Source organism: Emydura macquarii, unplaced genomic scaffold, assembly GCF_026122565.2.
Source record: "Emydura macquarii macquarii isolate MOO-44397 ecotype Brisbane River unplaced genomic scaffold, CSIRO-AGI_Emac_v2 contig_1253, whole genome shotgun sequence".
Lineage (NCBI taxonomy): Eukaryota > Metazoa > Chordata > Testudines > Chelidae > Emydura > Emydura macquarii.
Window position 1 is genome coordinate 80,986,536 of NW_027131390.1, and position 12,208 is coordinate 80,998,743.

Here is a 12,208-nt window from a genome sequence, read left to right on the forward strand (position 1 = left end):
CCCTTTGTCTGAGAAATCTTATCTTCTCAAAGAAGGAGATCAAGTTGGTGTATCTTTTATAAAACTTTGCTGTATTTTGTGCCAATTACCATTAACCTCTATGTCCTTAATTACTTTCTCTTTCAAAACTCTCTTTACAAGAGTTTGCATACTAACTGAGGTCAAACAAACAAGCCTGTAATTACCTAGATCGCTTTTTCCCCTTTCTTAAAAATAGGAATTATGTTAGCAATTCTCCAGTCATATAGTAAAACCCCTGAGGTTATAGATTCATTAAAAATCCTTGCTAATGGGCTTGCAATTTCATGTGCTAGTTCCTTTACTATTATTGGATGGAGATTATCTGAGCCCCCTGATTTAGTCCCATTAAACTGTTCAAGTTTGGCTTCTACCTAGATGTGGTAATTTCTGTCTCCATAGTCTCATTCCCATTAGCCACGCTGCCATTATCCCTAAACTCTTCATTAGCCTCATTAAAAACTGAGGTAAAGTATTTGTTTAGATAGTGGGCTGTGCCCAGATTATCCTTAATCTCTATCCCATCCTCAGTGCTTAGTGGTCCCACTTCTTTCTTTGTTTTCATCCCTATTTATAAGGCTATAGAACCCTTTACTATTGGTTTTAATTCCTTTTGCAAGGTCCAACTCTACTTGGTTTTTGGTATTTCTAACTTTATCCCTGCATGTTTTGATCTCTAAGAGGTAGCTTTCTTTGCTGATCCCTCCCATCTTCCACTCCTTGTAGGCTTTGTGCTTTCTCTTAATCACGTCTGAGATGCTTGCTCATCCAGCTTGGTCTACAACTCTGGTCCATGATTTTTTTCCCCTTTCTTGAGATGCAGGCTTCACATAGTTTCTGCAACTTTGACTTGAACTAATTCCAAGCCTCCTCCGCCTTTAGATCCATGGTCCACTTCCCTAACTAATTCCCTTCATTTTTTTAAGTTAGCCCTTTTGAAATCAAAGGCCCTAGTCACAGATCTATTTTTATTTACCCTTTCATTTAGTTTGCACTGAATTAGCTCATGGTCACTGGAACCAAGATTGTCTCCTATAGCCAGTTCTTCTGTGAGGTCCCTTTAACTAAACTACTTTCAATTCCCTGTGCTACTTCTCCACGGGCCCAGCCTCCACCAGTGCTTCACCCTTACCTAAGGGCTCTTCTATGTTCAGGCCCAGCAGCCAAGTAGGAGCTTTCTCTCACTCCCCAGTCACTGCCAGCACCGAGCTGTCCATGGTGCTGCAGTCCTTCACCCTACTAGGGGCACCACTTTCACTCCTCAGGCTCCAAGTAGCAACTGCCTCTGGTCTGCACTGCAGTTCCTTTTATACTACTGTACAACCCTCTAATTGACTAGCCTCTTGCAGCCTCCCCCCTCATTGGCCACTTTCCTGCAGCCTCTTGAGGCCCCTTGGAGGACATCTCTACTGCTCTTTTCATGGGATGTGTATGGCAGAACCCAGAGGCCTCTAGCAGGGTAGAGTCCAGTCCAGCCCGGTCACACCTACAAGCTCAAAACATTTTTAGAGCTAGACAGATATTTCTCATACCAGTTATAAAGTCTACACCAGTAACCAAGTTAATCTGCATTTTCCATTAGGCCAGCAACCTCACTGGTAAGCATTATGTACAAAGGCACTCAGGAGACCAAGGCTGAAATGCTGGGGGCCCTGAATGCAGTGGTAAAACCTCTTTTTGATTTTAAAAGGGGTCAGGATTTCACCCACATGATAAGTGCATTATAAAAGTCTAGGCAGATCGGAAAGCACATGGAGCTCAGAATTATTTTTATAACAATAAATAAGTTGAAAAATTCACACTTGACTGCTCAGGTTAGCTGTTCTGTAGCACTGCACAATTTCTTTAAAATACAGTGAACCAAAATAGGCCTTACGGTTTACAGATGCAAGACAACTCACATTGCAAAGTTATAACTTGTAAACAGTTCTTTGCTAGAAATACAGTTCTTTATGAAAAAAGGATGATAATTTAATCCTTTCCAGGGATTCAATCCTAGGAGCAAGATTGTCCTTCAGTTCTATGGTAGGTCTAGGATTCACAGCTGCCATGAATAGGAAGATGACTTTCTCCAGTCTTGTCAGGATGACTAATCAGGAGATCCCAGCAGAATTTACTTTTTCATCTTTCAGCAAACTTTGCAGATTGATGCTACAATTCCTATACAATCATCTGTTGACACCGTATGTAACCCAAGCCTGAAATCCAATATACAGCACTAATGTTTCCTGAAGATAGTTTGTGGGAAATGGTTGGCACAGTCTAGAAAATTGAACAATATGCAGTTACAAACATGAAATTATCCATTTAACCTTTAGGATACATCTTAGTGATGAGAGCATGACACCCATTCTTAGTCCTCATGAACTTCCATAACTTTTGCAAAGAGCATAATAAAACTATATAACAACTTTTTCCAGAAGAATTTCTAAGAAGAAACAAGGTAATGCAGATATAAATTTACTTGAAACCCTAGCAAAGAGCAAACCATAATACATTTTGTCTCTAGGCTGTTCTCAGAGAAGCCCGGGTCACTGAAGGAGGGTGTGCATTTGTTTCCTTGTGGAATTCATGCACTGTAATTTCTAAAATACTACATAATTCTGCAACTTTAGGTGGTTTTATTGTTGCTATGTCCAAACTTTTTTTTACACTGGGGAATGTGAGGAACATTTGCATTTGACCTGTGAGATATTCAAAAATTGATCTATAGCTTTCTATTGTTTTTCAAAAATATCTTTGGTTACAAGTCAATTGTGATGGTCTAGGTGTTAAACTGTTGACTCCTTACTACTTGATGGACATAATGCCCATCCAGAATGTGAGGTAGAGGCCACCTTCTTCTGACAAATTGTTTTTATTGGAGGGGCCTTCCTCCTACTCCGCTCTTCCTGTGATAGATATAGTCTAGGCTCCTATGTGCTGTAACACTTTGGTCTAAGTTCAGTTTTTTGCTTTAGTGGTGTATGATGGCCTATTGGATATAGGAAGTCAGACTAGATGATCTCATGGTCCCTTCTGGACTTTAACTCTATCATTCTGTTTTCTGCACCAGATGGGGCCATTTTAATAAACGGTCCTCATGTCCCATTACCATCAACGTGAATCTCCTTCACTCTGTTGTGATGGCCTGTTTCTAAACTGTCTTTGAGCTTCCAGAGTGCTATATTCCTCCAATTGATTTCTTGGCACCCTGGCAGGGATGCCATTTTGGATGGACACTTTTTACACTTAAAACTTGCCAATTTTTTCCAACTCTAATTTTGTAGTGAATGGCAATCTCCCCCTACCCCCCAGTGTCCATTTATTCTGCATTTAGTCCCCCGTGTCTGTGAGTGTCTTTCCTTTGCCAACAATAGGCTTTGGGTCAGGTCCATAGGCTGAGATACAGAAACAGATTGCTCTAGGACTGCCTGGATTTTACTACATCTCCTCTTCCCTCCCCCCCCGGGGGAAGCTCCACTCTTAAGACTTGTTTCCCCACCTACCTGTCACAGCTATCTCCTTCACTTCCAGCTAGTAAGTAGTCTGATCTCCTGTTGTACTTACACTAACATTTTTAAGGGTGATACTCTCACCAGTGAGAGTACGCTGAGTGAATAATTTCATTGAGGTGATGTTTACTCTCACCCTCATTACAGCTACAACTAGAAACCTCCTTCCAACTTAATCCTTTGTATTTATCGTAACTATTTGTATAAATCCTTCAGTGAATAAACCCAAGCCCCTGTGGACAATCTATATGGTAGCGGCCACAATTTGTTCCTTATAGCTCCATCCTGCTAACATCCATTATTTAATTATACTCTACATAGTGATTCTTTTTAAAAAGGCATAGATTAGTGTTAAACAGATCAAAAACTAGCCCAATCTATTTAATAAAGTAACTTTGGATTACTGATGCAGTAGAAATGGGGCAACTGGACATGCACATCTAAAATAGGAAGTTTGTGCAGTGATGTTCATGGTGCTGATTCTTCCTCAGCCTGCTACTACAAATCCTGTAACCCCACCTCATGGTGCTGTTCACTTCAGCAGGATGTTTATTAGCTCACGGTGCCAATTCTTGAGTAAAACAGTTCCATGGCTAGGTGCCGTACGCATGCACACACACACACACGCATGCACGCACAGAAGTCTGCTTTTAAGGCATAGTTTTCCATCTTCTCTGGTAATTTATTTTTTTTTTAAAAGCTGTGAGAGTCAGAAGTAGCAATAATTTCCAACTCTTCCATGTAATTGGAAAAAAAAATAACCCAGTTTTATTTTTGTTTCAGAACAGTTGCATATGTTTGTTCCATTAAATTGCACACAAGTATTCACTACACCTCCTTGAAAAGCCTTAATTTAGTACACATAGTAATAAAATAAAACCTGCACTATATTTTGTTTTTTTCTTAAGAGATTTAAAGTGTTTTCAATGCAAATTGGTACCTGTACCACCACAGTAGAAAAATATTTTATCATTTTTTTAAAAGAAAGACCCCTTGCCATGAAAATCATGACAAAACTATCCTTGAAAATGAACTGTGTAAATGCTTCCCCAAGGAACACGGTCCTCCCTTTAACACAGAAACACACGGACTGGATAATGATCCTTGTGCCAGTATATCAGTAGCCAACTACACATCGAAGGATGGCCCGTGTGCTCTGACATCACCACTGGGGGCAGAAGATTGTGTTAAATGGTGTTTACCTATTAACGACTGGAAAAACAACATCTCCATCACCATAATATTTCATTGCACAAAGAGGAACAACCTGTACAGCCTAACAATGGATTCATATCCTTCTAAAAACAATCAATGTTTCAACTGTAGTTGGTGTTCTTTGTACCCCTTCACTGAATACTCTGTTATAGAGGATTCTGTTTTTTTACTTTCCATGCCATCATTTTGCTAGTCAAAGTACAATGGAGCAGGGGAACAATTCAACAACAGAACATTCATTGAGCGTGGCTTAAAGAAATGGAACTGAGTCAATGTTTTAACAAACTCTGAAAATTGTTCCAGGCATCAGGCAACTTTCATGTTCATGAGACACATTTTTTAAAGAGGTGGCAGCAACAACAGTAGTGTAGGTATTAGCACTAAGGTTAGTTCTGTTAGTTTACAGAGCTCACAAAGGAAGAGTACATCCCAGATGGCAAAAGCTGTAGTCATTAATTTTTATCCTGTGTTATTTACTATGCTTCCTTTACAGACTTAGGGTACATTTTAGGACACTATTGCTGTCCATCAGTGTCCATGTGACCTTACCTAACCATCTGACACATGTTGGCAATAATGTAGTTTTATGGTGCTTGTATAGGGATATGAAGCTTGTATTGGACAAATATGTACAATACTGGATATCTACCTACACTACTGGATTTCTGCAACATTTTTCCTCCAGTAAATTGAAGCATTCCCAGTATCATCTCTGTAGCTTTGTGCCAGCCAATCACAAGTGTGATAGTAGTAAAAAGGAAACCCAAAAACCTATGTAATCTAGCTGAAATACAAAAAGAATTTAACACATCAGAAGTCCTTGCTTCTGATTGTGACTTTAGACTTCACGTTACAAATCATAATGGGAATTTGAACTCCTACTTTTAAAATAGAAAAAAAAACAAAAAACAATTGAAAGTGCCTCTTCAGTATCCAACGGCCTGATGAGACAAGAGCTGCGTGCGCATAGCCCAAGCAAATACTGCTGAGAAGATCTCCAATTGAGGCCGTGGGACACTAATGGGAGCTGGGTTGGATGATCTGTGCATCTTTAGTCTTCTTATGACATCAGTATTATTGGGCTCAAAACAGAGGTAACTGGGTGAAGTTACAGGTGAGGACACCGGGTGGCTGATCTGAGTCCTATCTACACAATAGTGGCATTGCCAGCCAAAACATCTCACGGTATCTACTAGCAACCACATTCGAGAGAGACCAACATGGTAGGATCTTCAGGGAGAAAGATGCCACTCTGTCCTTTAGGATCCCTTCGAGAGGGACACAAACGCAGCAAAGGGCCAGCCTATACACTTGCACACACAGGATGGATTAGCCTTCCCACCCCCCAATCAATTTAAAAAGGAATTTATTTAAAATTGGACTTTTTTTTTTTTTAGTATTCAAAATTCAGTGAAATTGACTACCCATGTTAAGACCTAAACTCAATATATTAAGATCATTCAAATTAAATACAAAAAAAATTAAGTATGTTTGCTGCCAAAATTTTAAAGAAATTCCAGCCAATTATCTAAGCACCTGGAACTAGAGTTTGCTGAAATGCTGAGACAGCTTTTATGCAGTATTGTAGCCATGTCAGTCCTAGGATAACAAAGAGACAAGGTGGGTGAGGTAATATCTTCTATTGAACCAACTTCTGACAGCAGTTGTCTTGTCTGTAGGTACACAAAGAATATTTTCTTCATTTTAATATATTCTACTAGATCAATTCAATGATTAGTTCATTCAGAGTTAAAGTTGGGAGTTGGAAGAGGGAAAACAAGCTTTCTTGCTTTTACAATCCATTAACAAAAACTAGGTGAGAAAATCAGTTCTAAAATCTTGAAGGACGTCACAACCAGAAACAATCAGTTCAATTCATTAATAACTACAGCTAAACTCTTTGCATTTAAAACAGTGTATTAAGCAAGAATATCATATGCAGCACATAAGGGAGTTTTAATTTTAAAAATGCTATTTTATGTATTTAATTTAATTTGAATTTCCATCCAAACAGAGCTTGAGACAAATTCTGAGTGAAAAGATTAATCTAGTAAAAAAAGTTACACACTTATTTAAGCAATTATATAGCTTAAATAAGTGTGTATCTTCCTGGCTAGCAAAAAGCAGCACCACGTTAGTGTGAACACTACTTAGATGCAAATCAAGTGTTACCAACCAATGACTATCAACCTTCTTTTAGTTCTTTCCCTAAAGTACAAAAGCAAAACAATTAAAAGGCAATGATTTAAGTCTAGCTTTCCTGCTTGCTGATTTAAATCTTGGTTAAAATGGTGATTTAACTTGCTTTGATTTGAATTCATCCACCTGCTTCCACAGGATTCTGTAGATTAGTTAATAAAACTGTCAATTTCTAAGACTAAAACTCACTAGGAACATCATACTATGTTCACTGACAGAAGATTAACCATTAACAATACCATTCCTATAATAAACCCAGGCCTAAATTCAGAGCGATGGAAGTCAAAGAGTCATGAAGTTTGCTAGTTACCTTGTCCATACAAATCCAAAGTCAACCATTTACTCTGCCCTTCTGAGTAAAGTTCGATCAGAATTTCAATGTAAGAAAAAAAAAGGGGGGGATTGGTTTCCCTTTAAGAAAGCTGACAAAAGCCACTACTGTGGGTCCTACTCTCAGATTCTGTGCTTTCTTCTAGTTGTTCTTCTCACCTCAGGGTTGGCTATGTTGTTACCATGGTTGCTGATGCTTCTGCTCATGTTTTGTCCAGTCATTAAGATATTATAGATAAAGAAAAACTCCTGAATAAAGAGCTAGTTGAAAATTTTCCAACAAAAAAAGTCAGTTTAAAAAAAAAAATGTTGAAAGGCCAAAAATCGGGAGGGGAAGGAAAAAGTTTTTGTTTGTTTGTTTGTTTGTTTTTTGGTTGGGGTTTTTTTTTTTTTTGGGGGGGGGGGAGGGGGGAGGTAACAGTCGCCACAAGATACATTCAATAAGATTTAAAAATTTCTTTTGAAATTTGCCAGAAGATACCTACCATTTTCCAGAAAGATCTACATAACATCAGCTATGGCCACAAAGCTCACAAAGCCATTCACACTGTTAAACATCAAGTACCTGTTCTTGATTCACCTTTCTCCTCTGCCACTTAATACTTTAGAAGTGGGTCTGTTGTAGTTGTAACTACTAATGAACTTGAAGACTTCTGTGTCAGAGAAGAAGCTTCAATAAGAATTCAGTAAAGCTAGGGAAGGAGGAAGATACTATTGTTGCCATTTGTTGTAGTTTAAAGCAGTTGTGATTAAATCACACAAGTTGAACCTATCAAAGTTTGCAAGATCTTTCTTCCGCTCTTTCTGAAACAGCAACTCCATAGCTTTTTAAACCCTGAGCTGATGCATACCATAAAAGGACAGGAAAGGGATAGATATCTTAGTCATATCAACATAGATCAATCAGGCTGATAGGCTAGCATCTCCGCTTTCTGACTATCAGAACACCTGATGCAATGGATCTGTCTGACGGCTCTAACCCGCCCCAACTGCAGAACCACCAATATCAGGCAACATGCAGTGCTGTGCATTAGAAATTGTGAAAAAGATCAAACAATCAACTGACTTGAGACAGTAATATGTAAGTGTGAATGATCCTCTCCCCCACATATCTGACCCTGGATTTTTATCCAGAGAATGGTACCAAGATAGGAGCCTAAACTCTTGTTCCATATAAGCCATATAGATGAGATATGAAGAGTAAAGTTTATTCTCTGTGGCAACTGTACTACAATAAAAAAGTCCAATTTCTGAAGAGTATAAATCCCAAGACCACAACTTAACCATCCTGTCTCCACTCACTGTTCATCTGTCCCCTCCATGAGCCTCCACCTCCCATATTACTAAGCTACATTTTTCACAGGACACATGCACACTGCACAAAAATGCAGTCAGTTGTGTTTGTTGAGTCTGCACACTAGCAGCCATACTGGGAGAAAATTTAGCCAGTTAGTGGCAACCTCCTCTTCATGTGGCTGAAGCAGCTGCAAGTGTGTGGGAGCTGAGCAACACTATAGTCAAGACTCTCATCAGAGACTTAGGCCTTGTCTAAATTGAGGAAGTTTACCCCCAAAATACTGAGCTAGTGTTAATCAGAGGAAGCCTTAGAGTAGACAGGACTCCTTCAGCCAGAATGACTGTCAAGGCTGATATATGCTGTTAAAATCTGTTCAGGACACGGTAGCCATTTCTACACTATGATCCCCACTGGTTTTAACCAAGACTGTCCAGAAAACAAATTCTGTTTTAAAAAAAAGGGTTGGTTTTGACACTGGTTTTTACTCTGATGCAGAACAAAAATGAAACTTCGTGAAAGACACGCCCACATCCCCCCTACCCAGAATAACTAATAGCCTAGTGGTTAGGACACTCACTTGGTATTCACAGCAAGAACTTGAACCTAGATCTCCCCATCCCAGACACATACCTTAACCCCAAACTAACAACTCTTCAGGGATGAAGGGCTCTCACATTCTGACTAGAAATTCCATCCTGAGACACTCCCCAGTGAATTTTTTGTCCACACCAATATATTTCCATGAAGAGTTTCAGTCTTGACTATTTGGCATTTTCTGATACAAAACATGGTGTCAGAAAATTCCTGCTCTAATTTTAACACTGGTTCACCTGAAGCAGTGTTAGGATAGAAGAATTTTTCAGCCAGTGTACCCACTGTAGGCATGGCTATCTTGTCTGTATAGAGAGGCTCTTCCAGGTGTTGCAGGGAACCTTCCAGCTGGCTCAGTTTCTCTTAGCTGGAAGTTGTTCTTATCTGACTCTCAAAATGGTGTGAACAAGTGGGCTAATGCTGCAATGTAAGGTGGCAAAAAGCATCGAGTACCATTCTACTCCCCCTCCTTAAAAGCCTTCTGCACCTAATAGAATCATCTGCTCTACACCATCTGCCAGCTGTGAAGAGAAATAAAATAGCATGATAGCTGAGTACTGCTCTGATTAATAATGCACACTGATTAGTGCATGAAAATTGAATGGATTTTATATACCTGTGATCTGCCATATTTAAGTGTTCCAGTGCAAAAGTGATAAAGAAAATGAATTAATAGAAACAGGTGTTTTCAATCCCATCTCTCCACAAAAAGGGTTAAAACTTAAGCAGGCCTCACAAGGCATTAAGGAATTGGGTTAAAGTGCTTAGAGATTAAATAAATTTGGTGTATATCCGGGGTGGGGGGAAGGGGCACGGCGGAGAGAAGACGGGGCAGGGGGGGAAATGGCTTGTACGAGCCTCATAGGGAGGTAAACAGCTAGGGAATGATTGGGTGGGTGATTCCGGCAAATATCCTCATTTGCCAAGTCAAAGCCCTTCTTCAGTAGGTTGTGACAAAACAGTAGTACAGACACTTATACAACAGTAGCAATAAACTCTTGCATGATTAATATGGCCATAACTTTGTGCATATGAAGTTGGCAGTTTTCCCTGAGAATTACACTCTTTAGCCTACATTCCAGCTATATTTATTTCACATAAGATTGCAAGTATGTTCCAGCAGTACACTTATCCTTGACTATAATGCCCAGATTATGCCATCTTCAGTTTTTTAGACATATTGAGTACAACTCCATACCCTAGCAGTTTTGCCTAAGTGGGAAATGAATTAAAAAAACCTTCAGGTTTCAGTTTCTAACTTCAGTGCTAGGAAAGTCTTTAACTCAGGGATTCTCAAACTGGGGGTCATGAGGTTATTATGGGGAGGGGGTTGCGAGCTGTTAGCCCCACATTGCAGATCACTTTTATGGGGGTCATCAGTCTGAAATATTTTCAAAGGGGGTCCCAGAAAAAAAAAAAAAAAAAAGATTGAGAGCCCCTGCTTTAACTATTCTTCCCCCCCTCCCCCCCCCCCACACACACACACACACCATGAGCAAGTCACAAACTCTGCTTACAGCGGACATAAGCCAAAACAGACTATTGAGGGGGAAAAGCTTGCCCCAAACCTGTGTTTTGGATAAGTGGGATTTTTGTAAAAGGGCAACTCACTACTGGTATACCCCCACATGAGGGGGCTGGGTGTAGCATTGCATAGCCAACAGCCACCCTGGCCTTGCAATAGTCTGCTTCTCATGACTTGGCCCTCCAGATGGGTTACATATATTTTCAGCCCTTCCAGGATAAACCTAGGCCAATGCTGCTGGCCTGACCTAACGGCTTTATATTGGCTCTTCAGCTGGAATTCAGGCTCTATTAGCTTTCCTGCTCTTGTCCCCTAGGCGGGGAGGCAGTCTTTGTGCCACCGTCTTCTATGGGCTGATGGGGAACAGGCTAGCAGCCCTGTAGTGAGCAGCTAAGGTTTATCTATTCAGGCCTGCTGCTTCCTCCCTTTTGCCTATCACTAGCCCTTTCTTATGGCCCATACCTGAACTCACTTCTTTTTCAGATCCCAAGAGGCAATCTAGTAACAGAACAAATCTAAGTGTCTTGCACCAGCCTACCTGTCCCAGAGAGGCTCTGATGTCTACCAATCTCTGCATAGCTTCTGGCCCCAACCAGGCCTTCCTTCCAGAAGCTAGCACAAAAGGTCCACTTGTACTTTCAGTCAAGAACTACTGAGCTGGGCTTTTCCTCAACTCCTCCCTCCAGGCTTGACACCTCTAAGAGAGGTGATCATGCAGTGCAGATTCAGACCACAGGCTCTCATTAACCCCTTCCCACCAGGGTAGGGTCTGAATTCACCATCACAACCTAGATCCAAACTACCTCTGGTTTTGGTTGTATAAAATAAACTTGAACAATGAATGAGGACTTACTTACAGTGATAGAAATGGTTTGGATTTTGTAAGTTGGCACATAATTGGTTGCAGAGAGAAGCAAACTGAAAGTGACTCTCGAGATTAGCCTGGTTCAAATAAGCACCAAAAACTTTGAATTCTTCTTCAAACCTTCTCTCAAGCAGCCAAACTTCAAGAAAACAAGTTCATACTCAAAGTTTCAGACTGATCTAGGACAACAACAAAACAATTATTTCTTGCACATTTTGGTACTTCCTTTTCAGGTCCTGGTTAGAATGAGGCAGTGGAGAGATATGCAAATATTGGAAATATGAATTAATCTTTTTTTTAAAAAAATTTAAAAAGAGACAGGTCTCAAATTTTGAGCTGAGCGTCAGAACAGTTCTTATTTTATCCTTGTAGGCAGGTTGAACAATTCAAGGACTCCTGCATATCTATCAAAATTAGGAATTTAAGTCACACACAAACCTTACTACGTTAGCTAGCCACATAAGTTTTGAATTCCCTAAACAACTGAAACTGGAGAATAGACATGAGTCACATGCATAACATAGCCTAGTGCAGGTTTTTCTAATAAAACCTGTCATCAGTTATTTCAACCTCCATTTAACACTCCATCTAACAACATGCAGCCTTCAGAGCTAGTTGGCCTGAATTTTGAATACTCTTCATGTTGTCAGTGATCTGGGTTTTAGTGCCACTCA

The 12,208-nt window shown here is 40.0% G+C and overlaps 1 long non-coding RNA gene across 1 annotated transcript in view; it reads right to left on the reverse strand.

The window, feature by feature from the left end:
• Nucleotides 1-1,758: 1,758 nt before the first annotated feature.
• The window catches only part of LOC137153706 (uncharacterized), a 30,717-nt gene continuing 20,267 nt past the window's right edge, over nucleotides 1,759-12,208 (reverse strand). The window contains exon 3 of the long non-coding RNA XR_010919883.1: nucleotides 1,759-2,280. This is a non-coding gene — a long non-coding RNA (uncharacterized lncRNA). The remainder of the gene's footprint in view (nucleotides 2,281-12,208) is intronic.